The 25,069-nt window shown below is 41.3% G+C and overlaps 1 protein-coding gene and 1 long non-coding RNA gene across 2 annotated transcripts in view; one reads left to right on the top strand and one right to left on the bottom strand.

Moving 5' to 3' along the window:
- The window catches only part of LOC149970207 (uncharacterized), a 422,622-nt gene that overhangs the window by 200,740 nt on the left and 196,813 nt on the right, over positions 1 to 25,069 (bottom strand). The window lies entirely within an intron of this gene.
- LOC118946451 (adhesion G protein-coupled receptor B2-like) overlaps positions 1 to 25,069 on the top strand; it is a 110,071-nt gene that overhangs the window by 1,442 nt on the left and 83,560 nt on the right. The window lies entirely within an intron of this gene.

Below are 25,069 nucleotides of genomic sequence, written 5' to 3' on the forward strand. Positions count from 1 at the left end.
TGTTAATGTATACGTATGGAACAGCCTCTTAGAGAGTGAGAGCTGTGCATCTGCTCGTGCAGTATTAGAATGTTTTCTCAGGACAAGTGGGGTTTACATCAACAGATAAACAGAGATGAATGTACATGCTGAGTGTTAGTGATGGGGGAAAAATCCATACAATTACATTTCTGGATATTAATTTGACGATATATATTACCATATCGTTTTGACAATATCGCAATATTATTTTTGCCCTAGTTGGCTGTACCTGCACCAAAACTCCAGTTTATCTTTTTAAATAGGGAACCACTTTGTTTTGATGACTTGCTCAAGGCACTGTCTTGTCCCTCGCAATAAAATCACGGAATCTAATCGCAATACATATAGAATCTTGAGAATAGCAATACATATCGTAGCTATTTTGAGGCCCCTGGCGATTCCCAGCCCTACTGAATGTGTTAAGGAAGGTTGTAAACACACAGGCACAAAGAACGTGCCTACAAAGAGGTGATCAGTCACATATTCACACATGCACAAAGATCATGAACCGTTATTTTTCAGAGGCAGCACTGTTTTCTGTACTGCAAGGCTGATTGTGGGCCAGCTTGACTGATCTGTCCTAACGAGAATCCAATATTCTAATCAGATATTACAAATCCTCCTTGTCAGAGAACAGACACACACGGGCACACAAACACACACACACACACACACACACAGCTCCGCCCTCAGCCTTGGAGGTGATGTTACCTATCAGGCAACACGGGATCAATGGGACAGATAGAGTTAATTATCTAATCAGCACACAGAGAGAGAGAGAGAGAGAGAGAGCGAGAGAGAGACAGAGACAGAGATACACAATTTAATGATTTTCATTCTGCTATTTTTTTTTACCTCTTAGTCTGAAATTACAGGCACTTTAATAATTTTCTGGAGATCAAGACAGTACAAGATGAGATTTTACATAAATCCACTGGATGGGAAATTATATTTTCAGAATGTTTCTAATGTTTTTCTGTCAAGTAGTAATCCTTTATCCAGTGACTGGTTGTAGGCTGTGTTTCTTTCTCAACAATCCCAGAGTGGTCTAATTACTTACATACGTGTGTGTGTGTGTGTGTGTGTGTGTGTGTGTGTGTGTGTGTGTGTGTGTGTGTGTGTGAGTTTCTAGATATCAACACGCTCTCACAGTCTCACTGCAGAATTAGACGTTTATCCACATTCTCCAAACGTCAAATTCCAAAGTGTTTTTGTTGCTCCTGCTGCTCTGTGTCGTTCCACCTTCTGATCCATAACCTACTTGATATGGATATAGCACACTATCCAGTGGCCGGTTTTGAAGGCGTTTCACGAATTTCGAGTTCAATCTTGAACGACCTGGCTGCTAGATATACTGATGTTTAGTCTCTTTCCATCCCCACCCCCTCATTTTCTTAACTTCTTGACGCTACCCATCCTGGTACCGGGATAATTGTCATCAGCAACCGCTGAATAGCATAGCGCCACAGTCAAATAATATTACTAAAAAATATTCATATTCATGAAATTACAAGTGCAATATTGTAAAACACAGTTTAGCCTTTTGTTAATCCACCTTTTGAAATTTTTTGAATTTGATTTTGAAATTATGCTTTAGAGCGAAAGCAATCCAAGCGTTTGTGTAAGTTTATCGATAGGCAGGCATAACATTATGTACACTTAGCATTAAGTAGCTAGGTCACGAAAATCAGAAAAGCAATCAAAAAAATAATTTACCTTTGATGATCTTCGAATGTTTTCACTCACGAGACTCCCAGTGTTAGTGCCGTGTGCATAGGCGGCAGGAAAGTCAGGCGCAGGAGAGTCAAAATGGAGTGTAAATGGAGTCTTTTCATAAATGTCCACGGAACATGCTCCATAACACTAAAAGTATTACATGAACAAACATGGGTACGAGGACCCGACGCGCACCAACACCACAAGTAAACAACACTGACAATAAAACAATCTCTGACAAGGACATGAGGGGAAACAGAGGGTTAAATACACAACAGGTAATGAATGGGATTGAAAACAGGTGTGTGGGAAGACAAGACAAAACCAATGGAAAATGAAAAATGGATCAATGATGGCTAGAAGACCGGTGACATCGAACGCCGAGCACCGCCCGAACAAGGAGAGGCTACGACTTCGGCAGACACCCAGTTACACAACAAATGTTCCTTTTGTTCCATAAAGATTATTTTTATACCCAAAATAACGACGTTTGTTCGTCACGTTATGTTCAGAAATCCACAGGAAAGAGCGGTCACGACAACGCAGACGTATATTCCAAATAATATCCATAATGTCCACAGAAACATGTCAAACGTTTTTTATAATCAATCCTCAAGTTGTTTTTAAAATATATATTTGATAATATATCAACCGAGTGTGTAGCTTTTTCAATAACAGCGGGAGAAACAATGGCCGCTAATTTGTATTTGTGGTCTTGGCGACTGTATCTTTTTTAGATCACCATTATTTTGGTCTTACTGAGATTTACTGTCAGGGCCCAGGTCTGGCAGAATCTGTGCAGAATATCTAGGTGCTATTGTAGGCCCTCCTTGGTTGGTGACAGAAGCACCAGATCATCAGCAAATAGTAGACATTTGAATTCAGATTCTAGTAGGGTGAGGCCGGGTGCTGCAGACTTTTCTAGTGCTGCGCCAATTCGTTGATATATATGTTGAAGAGGGTGGGGCTTATGCTGCATCCCTGTCTCAACCCACGGCCCTGTGGGAAGAAATGTGTGTGTTTTTTGCCTATTTTAACCGCACACTTGTTGTTTGTGTACATGGATTTTATAATGTCGTATGTTTTACCCTCTACCCCACTTTCCATCAATTTGTATAGCAGACCCTCATGCCAAATTGAGTCGAAGGCTTTTTTGAAATCAACAAAGCATGAGAAGACTTTGCATTTGTTTTGGTTTGTTTGTTTGTCAATTAGGGTATGCAGGGTGAATACATGGTCTGTTGTACGGTAATTTGGTAAAAACCCTATTTTACATTTGCTCAGTACATAGTTTTCACTGAGGAAATGTATGAATCTGCTGTTAATGATAATGCAGCAGATTTTCCCAAGGTTGCTGTTGACGCATATCCCACTGTAGGTAATGGGGTAAAATGTGTCTCCACTTTTGTGGATTGGAGTGATCAGTCCTTGTTTCCAAATATTGGGGAAGATCCCAGAGTATTGGATGATGTTAAAAAGTTTTAGTATAGCCAGTTGAAATTTGTTGTCTGTATATTTGATCATTTCATTGAGAATACCATCAACACCACATACATTTTTGGGTTGGAGGGTTTGTATTTTGTCCTGTAGCTCAAGGTAATTTGAGCATTTTTTTAGACGTGCTGTTCCCTCTTTTTTTGTAGTGTATTTCTGTATTGTTTTAGTGATTCACCATAGATTTTTGCATTCTTCATCAAACCATTTGTCATTGTTGTTCATTTTCTTCGTTTTTTCTATTTGAGATTTTTAGATTTGATAAGGAAGCTGTGAGGTCAAATATGCTGTTAAGATTTTCTACTGCCAAGTTCACACCTTCACTATTACAGTATAACGTTTTACCCAGGAAATTGTCTAAAAGGGATTGAATTTGTTGTTGACTAATTGTTTTTGGTAGGTTTCCAAATTGCATTCCTTCCATCTATACCATTTCTTAATGTTACTCAGTTATTTGGCTTTGATGCCTCATGATTGAAAATTGCTCTGTTCAAGTAGACTGTGATTTTTCTGTTGTCTGATGTGTCAGTGGGCTGACTGTGAACGCTCTGAGAGACTCTGGATTGAGGTCAGTGATAAAGTAGTCTCCAGTACTACTGCCAAGAGATGAGCTATAGGTGTTCCTACCATAGGAGTCCCCTCAAAGCCTACCATTGACTATGTACATATCCTGCGTTCGACAGAGCTGCAGGAGTTGTGACCCGTTTTTGTGGGTTATGTTGTCATAGATGTGCCTAGGGGGGCATATGGGGGGGTTCTGGCATTTGGGTTGTCCGGTTCTGGCATTTGGATTGCCACAGACTACTACATGTCCCTGTGCCTGGAAATGATTGATTTCCCCTCTCCAGGATGGAGAAGCTGTCTTCATTAAAGTATGGGGATTCTATAGGTAGCACACAGGAGGACATTTTTCTCTGTTAAGATAATGTCCATTTGAATTTCTAGCCAAATGTAAAATGTTCCTGTTTTGATTAATTTAATGGAGTGAGTTAGGTCTGCTATATACCAAATTACATACCCCCGGAGTCCCTTCCTTATTTCATACCTGGTAGTTTGGTGGATGGGACTACCAGCTCTCTGTAACCTAGAGGGCAACCAGTGGGTCCGTCTCCTCTATAGCAGGTTTCATGCAGGATGACAATGTCTGTATTACAGATTTCTTTCGTGAAGTCCAGGATCCTGCTCTTTAGGCCGAAGGCAGATGACCTCAGGCCTTGGATATTCCAGGATGAGAGAGGGAAGGCTTTGTGTTCCATAAAGTGTCCAATGTTGTTGGTCGTGTGGTTTGGCATCAGGCCAGTAAGTGTGACCAGAGCCTGCTGAGCATCTGGTACATGCCATTGGCTTGGTCTAGTGTAAGAGTGGGAGTTGGGCCTGTTTGCCTGCTAACTGCCTGGGGAGTATGTGTGACTTCCATGTTGATGCCCTCTTTGCGGGGTTGGGGTGCATGGGGTGGGCAGGAGGGGCATAGGTCTGATCTGAGTGGGCCTAAATGGGGTGTGGGCATGGTTGACTTGAGGGAGTGTTGATTGGTTTGGGTGGGGGTGTGTATGTGGCTGGTGGTGTTTTGGTCTGGATGTAAGTCCTCTCGGCATCTCTCCCTCACACTCCCTCTCTAACTCTCTCTGTTCCTCACACTTTCTCTCTCTCTAGCTCTTACTCTCTCTCTCTCTAACTCTGTCTCTCTCGCTCACACTCAAATCAAATCAAATCACATTTTATTTGTCACATACACATGGTCAGCAGATGTTAATGTGAGTGTAGCGAAATGCGTAGCGAAATGATTGTGCTTCTAGTTCCGACCATGCAGTAATATCTAACAAGTAATCTAACCTAACAATTTCACAACAACTACCTTAAAACAAGTGTAAAGGAATGAATAAGATATGTACATAAAAATAAATGAATGGGTGATGGCGGAGCGGCATAGGCAAGATGCAGTAGATGGTATAGAGTACAGTATATACATATGAGATGAGTAATGTATGGTATGTAAACATTATATTAAGTAGCATTGTATAAAGTGGCTAGTTATATACAGTGCCTTGCGAAAGTATTCGGCCCCCTTGAACTTTGCGACCTTTTGCCACATTTCAGGCTTCAAACATAAAGATATAAAACTGTATTTTTTGGTGAAGAATCAACAACAAGTGGGACACAATCATGAAGTGGATCGACATTTATTGGATATTTCAAACTTTTTTAACAAATCAAAAACTGAAAAATTGGGCATGCAAAATTATTCAGCCCCCTTAAGTTAATACTTTGTAGCGCCACGTTTTGCTGCGATTACAGCTGTAAGTCGCTTGGGGTATGTCTCTATCAGTTTTGCACATTGAGAGACTGAAATTTTTTCCCATTCCTCCTTGCAAAACAGCTTGAGCTCAGTGAGGTTGGATGGAGAGCATTTGTGAACAGCAGTTTTCAGTTCTTTCCACAGATTCTCGATTGGATTCAGGTCTGGACTTTGACTTGGCCATTCTAACACCTGGATATGTTTATTTTTGAACCATTCCATTGTAGATTTTGCTTTATGTTTTGGATCATTGTCTTGTTGGAAGACAAATCTCCGTCCCAGTCTCAGGTCTTTTGCAGACTCCATCAGGTTTTCTTCCAGAATGGTCCTGTATTTGGCTCCATCCATCTTCCCATCAATTTTAACCATCTTCCCTGTCCCTGCTGAAGAAAAGCAGGCCCAAACCATGATGCTGCCACCACCATGTTTGAGAGTGGGGATGGTGTGTTCAGCTGTGTTGCTTTTACGCCAAACATAACGTTTTGCATTGTTACCAAAAAGTTCAATTTTGGTTTCATCTGTCCAGAGCACAGGTGGCTTGTGGCAAACTTTCAACGGCACTTTTTATGGATATCTTTAAGAAATGGCTTTCTTCTTGCCACTCTTCCATAAAGGTCAGATTTGTGCAATATATATATATTGTTGTCCTATGGACAGTCTCCCACCTCAGCTGTAGATCTCTGCAGTTCATCCAGAGTGATCATGGGCCTCTTGGCTGCATCTCTGATCAGTCTTCTCCTTGTATGAGCTGAAAGTTTAGAGGGACGGCCAGGTCTTGGTAGATTTGCAGTGGTTTGATACTGCTTCCATTTCAATATTATCGCTTGCACAGTGCTCCTTGGGATGTTTAAAGCTTGGGAAATCTTTTTGTATCCAAATCCGGCTTTAAACTTCTTCACAACAGTATCTCGGACCTGCCTGGTGTGTTCCTTGTTCTTCATGATGCTCTCTGCGCTTTTAACGGACCTCTGAGACTATCACAGTCCAGGTGCATTTATACGGAGACTTGATTACACACAGGTGGATTGTATTTATCATCATTAGTCATTTAGGTCAACATTGGATCATTCAGAGATCCTCACTGAACTTCTGGAGAGAGTTTGCTGCACTGAAAGTAAAGGGGCTGAATAATTTTGCACGCCCAATTTTTCAGTTTTTGATTTGTTAAAAAAGTTTGAAATATCCAATAAATGTCGTTCCACTTCATGATTGTGTCCCACTTGTTGTTGATTCTTCACAAAAAAAATCAGTTTTATATCTTTATGTTTGAAGCCTGAAATGTGGCAAAAGGTCGCAAAGTTCAAGGGGGCCGAATACTTTCGCAAGGCACTGTATTTACATTAATTTCCATCAATTCCCATTATTAAAGTCGATGGAGTTCAGTATGTTGGCAGCAGCCATTCAATGTTAGTAGTGGCTGTTTAACTGTCTCTCGGTCCCCACTTTGATGCACCTGTACTAACCTCGTCTTCTGGATCATAGAGGGGTGAACAGGCATTGGCTAGGGTGGTTGTTGTCCTTGATGATCTTTTTGGCATTCCTGTGAAATCGGGTGGTGTAGGTGTCCTGGGGGAAGGTAGTTTGCCCCTGGTGATGCGTTGTGCAGACCTCACTACCCTCTGGAGAGCCTTGCGGTTGTGAGCGGAGCAGTTGCCGTACCAGGCGGTGATACAGCCCTACAGGATGCTCTCGATTGTGCATCTGTAAAAATTTGTGAGTGTTTTTGGTGACAAGCCAAATTTCTTCAGCCTCCTGAGGTTGAAGAGGCACTGCTGATCCTTCTTCACCACGCTGTCTGTGTGGTTGGACCAATTCAGTTTGTCCGTGATGTGTACGCCGAGAAACTTAAAACTTTCCATTTTCTCCAACTACTGTCCCATCGATGTGGATAGGGGGCTGCTCCCTCTGCTGTTTCCTGAAGTCCACAATCAACTTCTTTGTTTTGTTGACTTGAGTGTGAGGTTATCTTCCTGAAACCACACTCCGAAGGCCCTCACCTCCTCCCTGTAGGCCGTCTCGTCGTTGTTGGTAATCAAGCCCACCACTGAAGTGTCGTCTGCAAACTTGATGATTGAGTTGGAGGCGTGCATGGCCACGCAGTCATGGGTGAACAGGGAGTACAGGAGAGGGCGGCCTGTCAGGAAGTCCAGGACCTAGTTGCACAGGGTGGGGTCAAGACCCAGGGTCTCGAGCTTAATTGCAAGTTTGGAGGGTACTATGGTGTTAAATGCTGAGCTGTAGTCGATGAACGACATTCTAAATAGGTATTCCTCTTGTCCAGATGGGTTAGGGCAGTGTCCAGTGTGATTGTGATTATGTCGTCTGTGGACCTATTGGGGCGGTAAGCAAATTGGAGTGGGTCTAGGGTGTCAGGTAGGGTGGAGGTGATATGGTCCTTGACTCGTCTCTCAAAGCACTTCGTGATGACGGACGTGAGTGCTACGAGGCGGTAGTCATTTTTCTCAGTTACCTCAGCTTTCTTGGGAACAGGAACAATGGTGGCCCTCTTGAAGCATGTGGGAAGAGCAGACTGGGATAAGGATTGATTGAATATGTCCGTAAACACACCAGCCAGCTGGTCTGTGCATGCTCTGAGGTCGCGGCCGAGGATGCCGTCTGGGCCTGCAGCCTTTCGAGGGTTAACACGTTTAAATGTTTTACTCACGTCGGCTGCAGTGCAGGACAGCCCGCAGGTTTTGGTAGCAGGCCGTGTCAGTGGCACTGTATTATCCTCAAAACGAGCAAAGAAGTTGTTTAGTTTGTCTGGAAGCAAGACATCGTGGTCCGCGACGGGGCTGGTTTTCTTTTTGTAGTCTGTGATAGACTGTAGACCCTGCCACATAACTCTCGTGTCTGTTAAATTGCAACTCTACTTTGTCTCTATACTGACGCTTTTCTTGTTTGATTGCCTTGCGGAGGGAATAGCTACACTGTTTGAATTCAGTTATGTTTCCGGTCATCTTGCCCTGATTAAAAGCAGTGGTTCGTGCTTTCAGTTTTGCGCGAATGCTGCCATCAATCCACGGTTTCTGGTTGGGGAATGTTTTAATAGAAGCTGTGGGTACAACATCACCTATGCACTTGCTAATAAACTTGCTCACCGAATCAGCGTATTCATCATGTTGTTGTTTGACGCTATGCGGACCTTATCCCAGTGATCGAAACAATCTTGAAGCGTGGAATCCGATTGGTCGAACCAGCGTTGAACTGACTTGAGCACGGGTACTTCCATACATAAGGGAACATTTTGACATTCGCCATATGGTTAGTGAGAAAGTCCATATTGCAAATGTACGGTCCCTTACTAGACGTCCAAAAACGTTTGTAAAATTTGCGGACGGCGTCGGGCCGTGCGGCAGGGCCGGATCTACCGGGAAGTCATCAAACGAACTCTCTCGGACATTCGGTTTCCGTTTTATAAAATAATCACATTTTGGTCATTTTTCCGCTGTCCCGATAAAGGAATGGAATCATATTGCAAATGTACAACACATCACGAATCACGACGAAACTTGGTGAACATAGTTTTCGCATAATGGGCAGTTGGCCCCGAACAAGATGGCGTCTAGGCCTCAACGGTTTTTGAGTTATGGCCATTTTTCTGGGATTAAAAAAATGAAAATAGAGCAATAATTCTTCCGCTTCACGTCAAAGTCAAGGAGCCTCCGGTGTCAATAAAAAAAGAACCAGCCATGTATCTATCGTCATTTAAGAGAAGTCGTACAATGTCATTTTGGTGATGGTCATAACATAAAGACTTAAAACTCAAAGTTCTATAATTGCCTACCGCAAGGAGGATATGTGTTCACTTTCAGCTTCCTGTGTAAACCAGAAGTGCCTTAAATGGTGTCATAGGTGCTCTTTTCAATGGTTAAAAAGGTCAGATCTTTTCAAAACGTCATATGTGTGATTAGCCAACCCCCATTTACTGTAAGTCAGTCATTTCTCCCAACAGATGTCAAAGAAAAGCTCTCTCACACACACACACACACACACACACACACAGCACGGATGGAGTGACAAAGTGCGGTGCTTAAAGACACACAGAGCCTGCAATGGCATTTCCATATTCTCTAGGCCGTGCCGAGTTCAACGAGATGCCCCGCTTGACCGTAGCTCGCTCTGAGTGCAGCGACTGTGAAAAAAAGTAGGCCCAAAATTAAGCCTGGCCCTAAATGTAATTTGCTTTTGGGTGACAGTGAGAGAACCGTTAGGGTGAGAAGCACAATTCGACCTCAGGTACGATCCTGAGGTCAACCCGATCTGTGCAAGCCTAACCTTGACTGTGTGGCATTAACCCTTAACAGTAAAACAGGGTTTTTTGATCTCACAGATTCCAATGACATCTCTCCCCATAGGAATACATTGCCTGCTCCTCTAAAGTCAACCTGAAGCCTATGTGGGTTGTGAATGCCTTATGAACCTGTCTTCGATGACAGTCCATCAGGACACTATGAGGTCTACCTGTGTCGATTCTAAGCTTCCTGAAGCAACTGGAAGTGGTTTGTGATAAATGGTGCATTCAACCCTGTGTAAATCGGTCAGTTCTTAACGTAAACACTTTGTAAATCAGTCATTTTTCACATAAAATTTCAAAGAAAAACTAAATCACACACACACACAGCTTGGAAGGAGGGACGTATTGGGTTGCGTAGAGACAGACAGTGCCTGCAATAGTTAGCTTTGTTCGAGCTAAAAAAGAACCGTCAGACCTAGAGTTCTGAAACTTTAGAAACCTGTTCTAGACCTCAGGTCGATAGTGCGTGGTGAGTTACTTGGCTCTAGAAGGTTCTCGGACCGAGAAACAGCCTCGTACATTTGCAATGACTTCAATTAATTCTGACCATTACGAAAATGACGACATTTAGAAAAGTCTTAGAGACGCAAGACTAGGTGCATTGAAACCGGCTCGGCCCATAGAGATGGACCCCAAAGTTTCTGTCCGATAGCCCATTCAAGGTCCCCGTAGCAAGGCATGGAAAAAAGTGGATTTTCAGCATCAATTAGGGTCTTGCTCGGGCACCGAAGGACCTATCAAGCCAAAACTTGGGATTCAAGGTCGCGTCACATAGGCCTACACATAATGTTCGAACTGGACCCGCAGCTAGAACGTAACTACGTGTTTTACATTTTTTTTAATGGTTTGAACAGAAGGCGTTGTGAATTTTGGGCCAGCTCTGAAGTATGTGATAGTTGGCTACTAAACGAGAAAAAGGTGGTGTCAGCTTGTATCAGTTTGGTGTCAGAATGATATCTAATTGACTGATGGACGGTGACTTGCTGGTGACTATTGTCCATTTGTAATATGTTTAAACAGTGAGGTACCATCACCAAAGTGACATTCTGAAATCAACCATAACGAGCGATGGAGAGGAACCAGAATCACTGCCCAGCCATCCCGAGTTCATCGGGCCAGTAAATTTTGCATTTCTGCATTATTTTTGAGCATGTCAAATTTCTTGTTATTTGGCACCAAAAAAAGTGACTTTTGACTTTGACTTTTGACTTCCTATGAAATCATATTGCAAATGGACAAAACATATGCCTTATGCACAAGTACAAAAAAAAATTATAATAAAAGTTGATAAAAGTATAATTTGAGCAAAGTATAGTTTGACTTTTGAGCATGCCAAATTCGTGATGGTAAATGCCCATTGAAACATATTTCAAATGCACGTGCACTTGCAATATGATTCAACAGTGAATAAAACATCAACAATTGGACATGATGAAATCAACACAACGAGTGATGGAAAGGAGCAACTTTCACTGCCCGGCCATCCTGTGTTCATCAGGCCAGTCAGTTTTGCATTTCTGCAGTAGTTTTGAGCATGTCAAATTCGTGATGGTAAATGGCAAAAGGACATAGCATCCTGATTTGGCATTTTCAAATCTTTCATGTTGCATTTGGACATTTCTTATGGCATTTGGCTGAAAAAAAGTGACTTTTGACTTTGACTTTTGACTTCCTATGAAATTATATTACAAATGGACAAAACATATGCCTTATGCACAAGTAAAAAATAAAATAAAAAATGATGATAATAAAAGTTGACAAAAGTATATTCTACAGTTCTTACACATGTTTAATTGACAAAAAGCAAAAGAATTTCGAAAAACGGTCCAGAAAGCACTTTTTTAAGGGGGTGACAAGTTTTTGAAAAAAAGTTCAATTTTTTTACTTTTAACTTCCTATGAAATCATATTGCAAATGGACAAAACATATACCTTATGTACAAGTAAAAAATGTTTTTTTCAATTATCATAATAAAATATGACTTAAGTATGTTGATACAGTTCTTATACGTGTGTAATTGACACAAAAGTCGAAAGAATTTTGAAAAACGGTCCAGAAAGCACTTTTTTAAGGGTGTGTGAAGTTTTTTATATGTCAAAGTTTCTTTGACTTCCTATGAAATCATATTGCAAATGGAGAAAACATATGCCTTATGCACAAGTAAAAAAAAAAAAATAATAATTATGATAATAAAATTGGACAAAAGTATATTCATACAGTTCTTACACGTGTAATTGACAAAAAAATCGAAAGGATTTCGAAAAACGGTCCAGAAAGTGGACTTGGTCTTTTACAAATAGGTCTGTCTTCTGTATACCACCTCTACCTTGTCACAACACAACTGATTTTCTCAAACGCATTAAGAAGGACAGAAATCCACAAATTAACTTTTAACCAGTTGAAGCTAGGGGGGCGCTATTTCATTATTGGATAAAGAAACGTGCCCGTTTTAAGCGCAATATTTTGTCACAAAAAGATGCTCGACTATGCATGGAATTGCCAGCTTTGGAAAGAAAACACTGACGCTTTCAAAGCTGCAAAGATATTATCTTTGAGTGCCCCAGAACTGATCTTACAGGCGAAACCAAGATGCAACTTCAACCAGGAAATGAGCAGGATTTTTCAGGCTCTGTTTCCCGTTGTCTCCTTATATGGCTGTGAATATGCTGTGAACGAGCTTATGCGCTCTGCCGCGTTCCTCCAAGATGTCTGCAGCATTGTGATGTATTTGTAGGCATATCATTGGAAGATTGGCCATAAGAGACTACATTTGCCAGGGGCCCGTCCGGTGTCCTTTGTCTACGTTGGTGCGTAACTCTCAGCGGCAAAAATTTGACCATGCGATACAGACAGCGAAGTATCGTTCCTGGAAGTGTGCATCATTGAAGAGATATGTGTGAAAAACACCTTGAGGATTGGTTCTAAACAACATTTGCCATGTTTCAGTCGATATTATGGAGTTAATTTGGAAAAAAGTTCGGCGTTTGGATAACTGAATTTTCGTTTTTTTTTGGTAGCCAAACGTGACGCCCCAAACGGACCGATTTCTCCTGCACAAAAAATCTTTCAGGAAAAAATGAACATTGCTTTCTAACTGAGAGTCTCCTCATTGAAAACATCCGAAGTTCTTCAAAGGTAAAAGATTTATTGGAATTTTGCTGGTTTTTGTGAAAATGTTTCCTGCTGATGCTAATGCTAAATGCTACGCTAGTTATCAGTACTGTTACACAAATGCTAGTTTGCTATGCTTGAGAAGCATATTTTTTAAAATCTGAGATGACAGTGTTGTTAACAAAAGGCTAAGCTTGAGAGTTAGTATATTAATTTCATTTCATTTGCGATTTTCATGAATAGTTAACGTTGCGTTATGGTATTGAGCTTGAGGCTATGATTACGCTACCGGATCCGGCATGGCTCAGCGCAAGAGGTTAACAAGGCACACCTGCTAATTTAAATGCATTCCAGGTGACTACCCCATGAAGATGGTTGAGAAAACCAAGAGTGTGCAGAGCTGTCATCAAGGCAAAGGGTGGCTACTTTGAAGAAACCCTTTTCTGATTCCATATGTGTTATTTCATAGATTTGATGCCTTCACTACTATTCTACAATGTAGAAAATAGTAAAAAATTAAGAAAAACCCTTGAATGATTATGTGTGTACAAATGTTTGATTGGTACTATATATTTTATTACCACAAAAGTGTCATGTAAAACGATATAAGAGAAAAATGGTGGTTTCTTCTCGTTCTTCTCTCTGGCAGTGGCGAGAATGATGAAGAACACTACGTGTGTGCATTGCGGAGGCCCGTTGGAGGCTTGACCACTTTGGCCAAAATCATCCAAATTCACTGTGTCTGCATTGATGTTCATAAAACTCCACGGAACCCCTCTTGTGCAGTGGAACCCAGACTGACGTGATCAATTGGTTACAGCGACACCCTTCTGCCAAGGACAACAAAAAAAAGCCTAATGAGCCTGACCCTCTCTACGTTGCTGTAGCCCTGCTTGGGATATTTGTATTTATTTGAATTTGACTTTTTTTTTTATTCTCCCAATTCAAATTTAGTCTCATCGCTGCAACTGCCCAATGGGCTCAGGAGAGGCAAAGGTCGAGTCATGCGTCCCGCGAAACAGAACCTGCCAAACAGCGCTCCTTAACTCTTGGAACTACTCATCCCGGATCCGGCAGCGTTGTCATCAACTGACACTAATTAGCATAACGCAACAGACATAAATATTACTAGAAAATATTAATATTCATGAAATCACAAGTGAAATATATTGAAACACAGCTTAGCCTTTTGTTAATCACCCTGTCATCTCAGATTTTGAAAATATGCTTTACAGCCAAAGCAAGACAAGCATTTGTGTAAGTTTATCGATAGCCTAGCATAGCATTATGCCTAGCTAGCAGCAGGCAACCTGGTCACGAAAATCAGAAAAGCAATCAAATTAAATCGTTTCCCTTTGATGAGCTTCGGATGTTTTCACTCACAAGACTCCCAGTTACATAGCAAATGTTCCTTTTTTCCAAAAATATTATTTTTGTAGCCAAAATAACTCCGTTAGTTCTTCACGTTTGGCTGAGAATTCGGTCACGACAATGCCGAAAAATATTCCAAATTAGCTCCATAATATCGACAGAAACATGGCAAACGTTGTTTATAATCAATCCTCTCAGTGTTTTTCAAATATCTATTCGATAATATATCAACCGGGACAGGTGGCTTCTTAGTAGGAAAGAGAGAAACAATGGCCGCATTTGTCTTTTATGCACAAAACACTCCGAGAGACTCCAGCTGACCACTGACGCAATGTTGACGTTCAGGCTCATTTTTCAAAATAAAAGCCTGAAACTATGTTTTGTGACACTAGAAACATTAGGGAAGCCATAAAAAAAGGAATCTGGTTGATATCTCATTCACTGCTCAATAGGGACGCATAGTAACGCAGAGCTTTCTAAATAAGAGTCCCTTCCTGATTGGATTTTTCTCAGGCTTTCGCCTGTTATATCAGTTCTGTTATACTCACAGACAATATTTTTTACAGTTTTGGAAACTTTAGAGTGTTTTCTATCCTAAGCGGTCAATTATATGCATATTCGTGCATCTTGTCCTGACAAAATAGCCTGTTTACTTTGGGAACGTTATTTTTTCAAAAATGAAAATAGTGCCCCCTAGAATCAAAAAGTTAAGCCTGCTTAACACGGAAGCAAGCTGCACCAATGTTTCGGAAGAAACACAATTCAACTGACCACTTAAAGTCATCCTGCAGGCGCCCGGCCCGCCACATGGAGTTGCTAGAGAGCGATGAGCCAAGTAAAGTCCCTCCTGGCCAAACCATCCCCTAACCCGAACGACGATGGGCCAATTGTGCACCGCCCTATGGGACTCCCAGTCATGGCCGTTGTGACACAATAAAGCTTTCCTCTCAAACAGTGCAATAATATTAAGCTATATGTATTTGTATTTGTACTAAGCTATAGCTTACAAATAGCTATGCCACGTAGTCGTAGCCCTATTAGCCTATACTATTGCTGTCCTTCAGCACAACAAGTTGGTTTAACTTCTTTAACATCATTGCGCAATCCTGGCGCTGTCCTTTCAGCACCACGACGAGCGCTCCAATTGCTTAAAATGTAATATCATTAAGATCTGTTGCCTACTCCCAATTGTAATACAAATAACATATTATTATTATTAAATAGAAGATTTTTACTTCTCACAATGGTGCTCATCTAGTAAAATTAGATCAAAGCTGAATCAATGTCTTGCAAGATCACATAATTTTACGTAACAGAACAGAATATAACACCATAGCATAGTAGGCCTATAACCTTACTGTTCCACCAAAAACAACTCCTCATTCCTAATGAGATTTTAGGATGGTTATCTGAAGCTGAATTGTCCCAAAAATAATCTAATCTGTCAAACAGAGAGCGCCACTAGGCAGGATGTATTCTTTCATTGAAACAAAATACAAGGCTAATAGTTTGTTAATTAACACCACCTGCTCTAATTCACTCACAAAACAATAAGTCAAGAAGATCTAAATGCATATTCCCATGTATATCATTCAAATGATTGGCATGGAGATGCAGTTTGGACATTTCACCAGTAAAACGTGAAGAAATACAATCACAATTGTGTGTCCGTGTGTGACAATGTGTGTGTATACATGTTTGTGAGTGTTGTGTTTAAGAGTGTGTATATGCTTGTGGATCCATGTACTGAGATATGAATGTTTCACTTTAAGTGGACAGACCTTGAGAGTTGTTTGCATCACACTACCTTTGTGTAGGCAAAACTTCAACAAGATACATCGATACCGGATGTCAATACAAACCGTTTTAGGAGCTATAAGAATGAATGAACAGGCCAGATAGAAGGTTATTCCAGCTTTTCTTCAGCGGCTCACCGTTCAAAGTTTAAATAGAACGTCATTGGCATCATATTTTTGAGCACCCTTATCCAACAAGATATCATGGTTTGACCAATTTAACTTCAGATTCTGACATGTATCCATGTTTCTCAAAACGTCAAATTTGTAAGTTAATTCAAAATTACATTTCTAGATGTCTTGGACACTCTGGGTTCCTGCTGCTCCTCCTTTATTTAGCCACTCCTGCATTCATTCCAAATAGTTAAGTTAAGGGTTAAGGTTTGGGAGAGGGTTAAAACAAAAACAACTACATGGTTAAGTTTAGGCATTCATTCTGAAGTGTCTATCAGTAGATCCTATAGCCTATCCCACCTTGCGCTGCAACACTGCTGGGGGCTGAGCGCACGTGAAGAGCTGAGTGAAAGATTCAATTTTAGAAACTCTGCAAACAGGCATAAATGTTGAATAATTTACTTGAAACTAAAATCCACTGAAGTGAGACTTTGTCCCTGTTTCTTGGCTATTAAAACTTGTTATGGCTGCAATCCCACTAACAGGATCGATATGACAACTACCAGTGAAAATAGAGGGCGCCAAATTCAAACCACAGAAATCTCATTATTACAATTCCTAAAACATACATGTGTCTTATATAATTTTAAAGTTAATCTTGTTGTTAATCCCACCAAAGTGTCTGATTTCAAATATGCTTTTCAGCAAAAGGACTACAAACATTTATGTTAGGTCTCCACCAAACCACAATAAGCACAGCCATTTTCCAGCGAAATATAGCATTCACAAAAAGAAGAAATACAGATCAAATTAATCACTAACCTTTAATTATCTTCATCAGATGACACTCATAGGACTTCATGTTACACAATACATCCATGTTTTGTTTGATAAAGTTCATATTTATATAAAAAAATCTGAGTTTATATTGGCGTATTAGATTCACTAGTTCCAAAAACATCAAGTGATTTTTCATAGCCACATCGTTTCAACAGAAATACTCATCATAAATGTTGATGATAATACAAGTTATACACATGGAATTATAGATATACCTCTCCTTAATGCAACCGCTGTGTCAGATTTCAAAAAAAGTTTACGGAAAAAGCAACCCATGCAATAAACTGAGACGGAGCTCAGAACAGTAGACCAAATTAGCCACCATGTTGGAGTCAACAGAAACCAGAAAAGACATGATAAATGTTTCCTTACCTTTGACTAACTTCAACAGAATGCAGTCCTAGGAATCCCAAGTCCACAATAAATGCTTGATTTGTTTGAAAATGTATACTTTGGTTAGCACGTTTGGTAAACAATTCCCAAGTCACAAAGCGCGTCCACTATAACGTGACGAAATGTCCAAAAGTTCCGTAATAGTCAGTAGAAACATGTCAAACGATGTACTGAATCAATCTTTAGAATGTTGTTTATATATCTTGAATAACGTTCCAACCGGAGAATTAGAATGACTTCAAATGAGCAGTGGAACGCAGGTGCTTCCCCTGTGGACGCGCATAGTGAATGCATGGTCAACTCGTGGCAGTGGTGACTATTTCCTGTCTCATTCAACCCCCTTTCACATTACAGTCATCAGCCAAAGTTCTATTGACTGTTGACATCTAGTGGAAGGCGTAGGAAGTGAAAACTCATCCATATCTCGCTGTAATTTCAATGAGAGCTTGGTTGAAAATCTGCCACCCCCAGAAAAAATACAAACAGGAAGTGGAATTTCTCAGGTTTTTGCCTGCAATATGAGTTCTGTTATACTCACATACATAATTCAAACAGTTTTAGAAACTTCAGAGTGTTTTCTACTCAATACTGATAATAATATGCATATATTAGCAACTGAGACTGAGGAGCTGGCCATTTACAATGGGCACCTTTTCATCCAAGCTACTCAATACTGCCCCTACAGCCATAAAAAGTGAACATTGTTTTGTTCACAAGCTAGGTTGTTGTTCTGTGTTTGAGTTTCAGCTGCTAGGGAAGAGCAGACAACGCTTCTACTAGTCAGACTCTCAATCTCAAAGTCACAAGCATCACTCTAGTCACGTCACCACGGTAACCTCGTGCCTCGTGATCTGTGATATTTTGGTTAAAAGACTACGGTCACCTAAAAATAATGAAATGAAATTAAACAATATACCACATTAGTTCTTATTAGTAATACATGTATTGTTTTAGAAACATTACAAAGCATGCTCATCTGTTTTTTTGTATTTTGTTGGTGTAATTTTATTTTTATTTATTTTTTCCTTGTAAAAAATCTGACTGGCTGTTATATTTTACCTACAACAGTGGCTAGTGGACCAAAAATTAAATTGTAGGCCCTTATCTTGAGCAACCTGGTTGCCCTTATCACCAGCTTGCATTCACTGTGTTGCTTTGCTTTGCACATACCATTTTCCTCAGATTATTGTTTTAACCCTAAACTGGCATACCTGATTAAATTAGTCAGCAAATAATCGAGGGGACCCGAGGAGAGGGTTGGGAAACCCTGTCTTAGGATCTAAAATGTTTCACAAGGTGCGGTGCATTTGTTAGGATGAAGACTCAGTACTATGATAACTTTTTCCTTCAGTTGAAATGGCATGGGGCATAGCTATCCAGATAAGGACGACATTGGATGTGTGTGTGTGTGTGAAAGCTTACCTATTCAAACATTATTTTAAATACCCCCCCCCCCCCACACACACACACACACACGCACTTGACTTTCCCCCTCACTAGCTCTGACTTTATTGAGGAAAAATGTACGTACTATGACTGGGATATGTGGTTGTCCAACCTAGTTATCTTAAGATGAATGCACTAACTGTAAGTCGCTCTGGATAAGAGCATCTGCTAAGTGACTAGGATGTAAAGGGGAGGAAATGTGGTCGATGAATAATACAAGCAAACAGATCAGCAAACTATCAACCTCAGCACCAATCTCCTTGTTTGCTCATGCAAGGCCCCTTGAGTGGTTGATTGTTTGTGATCTGACACACACACACACACACACACACACACACACACACACCTGTGCATGCATGCACACATACAGTACCATCAAGATCACTCAAGATTGACTTTGAAATTAGACATCTCTCCATGTCCTGAGGACATTTGGGAATGCCTTAAAAACTGGCCATTAGGGGCAACAGTGAGCAGTGTCGTGGTAATTTCCTGTATTACTAAGTGAGGGGGCTACACTTTAAACTCCATCTTTTAATAATATGAGCTTCACCATAGCCCTTTGACTCTCAGATCAATTCAGCGTGTATAAATTAATTCTGAGAGTCCTGACAAAATGGCAACTGAGATCTTTAATAGCAAAGATCCACCCCTCCTTTTTTATTTTATTTATTTTATTTCACCTTTACCAGGTAGGCTTGTTGAGAACAAGTTCTCATTTGCAACTGCGACCTGGCCAAGATAAGGCATAGCAGTGTGAACAGACAACACAGAGTTACACATGGAGTAAACAATTAACAAGTCAATAACACAGTAGAAAAAAAGGGGAGTCTATATATACATTGTGTGCAAAAGGCATGAGGTAGGCAAATAATTACAATTATGCAGATTAACACTGGAGTGATAAATGATCAGATGGTTATGTACAGGTAGAGATATTGGTGTGCAAAAGAGCAGAAAAATAAAAATAAATAAATAAAAACAGTATGGGGATGAGGTAGGTGAAAATGGGTGGGCTATTTACCAATAGACTATGTACAGCTGCAGCGATCGGTTAGCTGCTCAGATAGCAGATGTTTGAAGTTGGTGAGGGAGATAAAAGTCTCCAACTTCAGCGATTTTTGCAATTCGTTCCAGTCACAGGCAGCAGAGAACTGGAACGAAAGGCGGCCAAATGAGGTGTTGGCTTTAGGGATGATCAGTGAGATACACCTGCTGGAGCGCGTGCTACGGATGGGTGTTGCCATCGTAACCAGTGAACTGAGATAAGGCGGAGCTTTACCTAGCATGGACTTGTAGATGACCTGGAGCCAGTGGGTCTGGCGACGAATATGTAGCGAGGGCCAGCCGACTAGAGCATACAAGTCGCAGTGGTGGGTGGTATAAGGTGCTTTAGTGACAAAACGGATGGCACTGTGATAAACTGCATCCAGTTTGCTGAGTAGAGTGTTGGAAGCAATTTTGTAGATGACGTCGCCGAAGTCGAGGATCGGTAGGATAGTCAGTTTTACTAGGGTAAGTTTGGCGGCGTGAGTGAAGGAGGCTTTGTTGCGGAATAGAAAGCCGACTCTTGATTTGATTTTCGATTGGAGATGTTTGATATGGGTCTGGAAGGAGAGTTTAGAGTCTAGCCAGACACCTAGGTACTTATAGATGTCCACATATTCAAGGTCGGAACCATCCAGGGTGGTGATGCTGGTCAGGCGTGCGGGTGCAGGCAGCGAACGGTTGAAAAGCATGCATTTGGTTTTACTAGCGTTTAAGAGCAGTTGGAGGCCACGGAAGGAGTGCTGTATGGCATTGAAGCTCGTTTGGAGGTTAGATAGCACAGTGTCCAAGGACGGCCCTCCTAACTCACAATGTCTTAGGAAAACTGCACAAAGGAATAATTTTAGTTGAGAGAGGAGTATCCCATAGCCAGACAGCATTAGCTATACATTATCGTTCAGTTTGGTCTCCTAAACAAAGTTCCTATCTCGTTCTTGGAACAACATAGTTCCAAAACATTACCTCATCCAATGGCATATATCATTTGTCAATTCTAGATACTCCCATCTCAAATACAACCCCCCCCCCACCTGGACAAGCTCACAGAGGAGAGTGAGCCTCTAGGTCAAGATAAGGGCAACATCAGAGGGCACATACAATGGTTCCAGACACTGCCATACTCTTCCCCCAAATGGGAAAAGTAGGGAGTGACTAGCACACAGACATTGTGGAGCCAAGAGATAAATCATCCCTTCACATGGTTTAACAGATACCCTCACATATGAAGACAATCCTGACCTCTCCCCTCTCTGGGCCCCAAGTGTCTTTTTCCCTGGAGAAGAGAGAGGAAAATGCAACTGCCAACAGTGTTATCCAAAAGAAGACGTTCTAATGAGAAATATCTCACATAAGCATTATTATGTAAATAAAACTTCTTATTTATCAATGTTACCTAATTACTTCTGATTCTGCTATGACAGCAGAATTACAATCAAGTAGGCTTGGGTTTTGCTAGGGTGTTGTGGGTAGGGGTGGCAGATGGGCGTATGGGTCATGTGGTTAAATTAGCTAAGGGTCATGATTTGTAGGGGTCCAGACTTTGCAGCTCTTTCAGAGCATCAGCTATCTGGATTTGGGTGAAGGAGAGAGGGGAGGCTTGGGCAAGTTGCTGTGGGGGGTACAGGGCTGTTGACCGGGGTAGTGGTAGCCAGGTGGAAAGCATGGCCAGCCGTAGAAAAATGCTTATTGAAATTCTCAATTATCGCGGATTTATTGGTGGTCACAGTGTTTCCTAGCCTCAGTGCAGTGGGAAGCTGGGAGGAGGAGTTCTTATTCTCCATGGACTTTACAGTGTCCCAGAACTTTTTGGAGATTGTGCTACAGGATGCAAATTTCTGTTTGAAAAAGCTAGCCTTAGCTTTCCTAATCTCCTGTGTATATTGGTTCCAAACTTCCCTGAAAAATTGCGATGCTATTGCAATACGTCACAGGATGTTTTTGTGCTGGTAGAGGGCAGTAAGATCTGAAGTGAACCAAGGGCTATATCTGTTCCTAGTTCTAAAATTTTTGAATGGGGCATGCTTTTTTAAGCATGTCCCAGTTTAGGTCACCTAACAGCACGAGCTCTGAATGTAGATGGGGGGCAATCAATTCACATGTGATGTCCAGGGCACAGCTGGGGGCAGGGGTTGGTCTATAGCAAGCGGCAACGGTGTGAGACTTGTTTCTGGAAAGGTGGATTATTAAAAGTAGAAGCTCGAATTGTTTGGGCACAGACCTGGATAGTATGACAGAACTCTGCAGGCTATTTCTCCAGTAGTTTGCAACTTCGCCCCCTTTGGCAGGTATATCTTGTTGGAAAATGTTATAGTTAAGGATGGAAATTTCAGGCTTTTTGGTGGCCTTCCAGAGCCAGGATTCAGACATGGCGGAGTGTGCTAAAGCATTGAATAAAACAAACTTAGGGAGGAGGCTTCTAATGTTAACATGCATGAAACCAATGCTTTTACGGTTACAGATGTCAACAAATGAGAGTGCCTGGGGAATGGGAGTCATGCTGGGGGCTGCAGGGCCTGGGTTAACCTCCACATCATCAGAGGAACAGAGGAGGAGTAGGATGAGAGTACGGCTAAAGGCTAAAAGAACTGGTCGTCTAGTGCTTTCAGAACAGAGAGTAAACGGAGCAGGTTTCTGGTCGCGGAAGAATAGATTCAAGGCATAATGTACAGACAAAGGTATGGTAGGATGTGAATACAGTGGAGGTTAACCTATGCATTGAGTGACGATGAGAGAGATATTGTCTCTAGAAACATTATTTAAACCAGGTGAGGTCACCGCATGTCTAGGAGGTGGAACTAAAGAGTTACGTAGATAAGGCATATTGAGCAGGGCTAGAAGCTCTACAGTGAAATAAGGCAACAATCACTAACCAAAACAGCAATTAACAAGGAATATTGACATTAGGGAGAGGCATGCGTAGCCAAGTGATCATAGGGGTCCTGTGAGTAGCTGGGCGAGCTGGAGACACGGCGATTCAGACAGCTAGCAGGCTGGGGTTAGTAAGCTCGTAGAAGGGCCTTAGAGGGATGTCGCGACGGCAGAAGTCTGTTGTAGCCCCCTCGTGCGGTTACGTCGGCAGACCAGTCGTGATGGATCAGCTGGTCTCCGTGTAGTTAAACGGTCCGGGCCAATTGGCAAAATAGGTATAGTGTCCCAAATGCAATCCCTCATGATGCATTCTGCATTGCGAAAAGATAAGGTTTTTGTTATGTGAATTATTTTAAATTGAGTACATGTGTGGTTTAAATACAAGTATGTTATACTTATTTCAGTTCTTCATCTAGTAGAATTTGATGCACACTTTTCCCACAATGCATTGGAAGAGGTTGGCTGCTAGTGATAGGCCCTACTTCTCTTCAAGTAAGCTAGCCAAACAACCAAGCTAGGCTACTTAATTGGGAAGATGCCGAATAGCGAAGCTTCTGCGGTGGTGTTCAAATGTAGTCTAATAATTTTTTGGTTCAAGTAATTTCTCATTGAAAGTGTTTTTTGTTTTCTTGGCCTTGTTCAGAGGTTAACTTAACTTAACTTAATACTAAACCATCTTTTGATTTCTGAATGTGCCGGCACCGGGGACTTGGTATGTGGCTGCATTATTGATGACATTTTAATCATGCCTTTTGATTTGAACATATTAATTGTTTTATTTTTGTATGCTAGGCTACCGATTTAATTATTTAATTTATTGATCAAGCCTTAGCAGTCATTCTGATCTCGTTCCCAATGATCAGTGCTTTAGTTTATTATGTTGCTGTCCAGTGGTTCTGCATTTGCGATGATCCTGACTGTCCACATTTTTCTGTTTTGTAGCCTTTTAATTAGAACATTTGAAATATAGTGGTGTGTGTACTGTATTTGGCTGATTCAATGTGTATATGTTACAGCACTTAGGTTTCACTAATGGAATTAAATTAACTGTTTCTGTTTTCAGTCCTTTTTAAATAGGATATATGGGCTATATGGTCTACTACGGTATAGATCCAATGTGATAGTCTGCCTATAACCAGCCTGAGTAGGTCTATAACCAGCCTGAGTAGGTCTATAACCAGCCTGAGTAGGTCTATATCCAGCCTGAGTAGGTCTATAACCAGCCTGAGTAGGTCTATATCCAGCCTGAGTAGGTCTATAACCAGCCTGAGTAGGTCTATAACCAGCCTGAGTAGGTCTATATCCAGCCTGAGTAGGTCTATAACCAGCCTGAGTAGGTCTATAACCAGCCTGAGTAGGTCTATAACCAGCTTGAGTAGGTCTATAACCAGCTTGAGTAGGTCTATAACCAGCCTGAGTAGGTCTATAACCAGCCTGAGTAAGCCTATAACCAGCCTGAGTAAACCTAGAACTCCATTCCTATTAGATTCAAAGTTTAGAGAAATTCATTGATTTGAAAATGTGCTATTATCAGGTTGGATAATGTGATGCATGTCTGTTGAATTTGGAAAATTTGGAAAAAATCCACCTACTCAGCAAGTCCGGAGCCCCTACTGCATTGTGTCCTTGGAATACCTTCTCACTAAATGGAATTAGTTAAATAGCATGCGACGATGAGTACATAGTATGCAGTTTAAAACTATGTAGTACACTAGTATGGGTATTTGGACAGAGTTACGTGTTCAATCCCAGTGTTCAACCTGTGGTAGACACATGTTTACATTTTTGGGGGTTTTAACACTGCACCAATCCTTAACTCTTAACTTTGAAATGTAACATTTTAAGAAAGAGACATTGTGGAGCATGAACACACACACACACACACACACACACACACACACACACACTCTCTCTCTCTATTTCCTTCCGCAAGACAATCAAACAGGCAAACCGTCAGTATAGAGACAAAGTGGAGTCACAATTCAACGGCTCAGACACGCAACGTATGTGGCAGGGTCTACAGATCAATCACGGATTACAGAAGGAAAACTGTCCACGTCGCGAACACCGACATCTTGCTTTCAGACAAACTAAACACCTTCTTTGCCCGCTTAGGGGTTAACACAGTGCCACCGACTTGGCCCGCTACCAAGGACTGTGGGCTCTCCTTCTCTGTGGCCGATGTGAGTAAGACATTTTAGCATGTTAACCCTCACAAGGTTGCTGGCCCAGACGGCATCCCTAGCCACATCCTCAGAG

The sequence above is a fragment of the Oncorhynchus mykiss genome, chromosome 30 (assembly GCF_057628025.1).
Source record: "Oncorhynchus mykiss isolate SJ-2025 chromosome 30, ASM5762802v1, whole genome shotgun sequence".
NCBI lineage: Eukaryota > Metazoa > Chordata > Actinopteri > Salmoniformes > Salmonidae > Oncorhynchus > Oncorhynchus mykiss.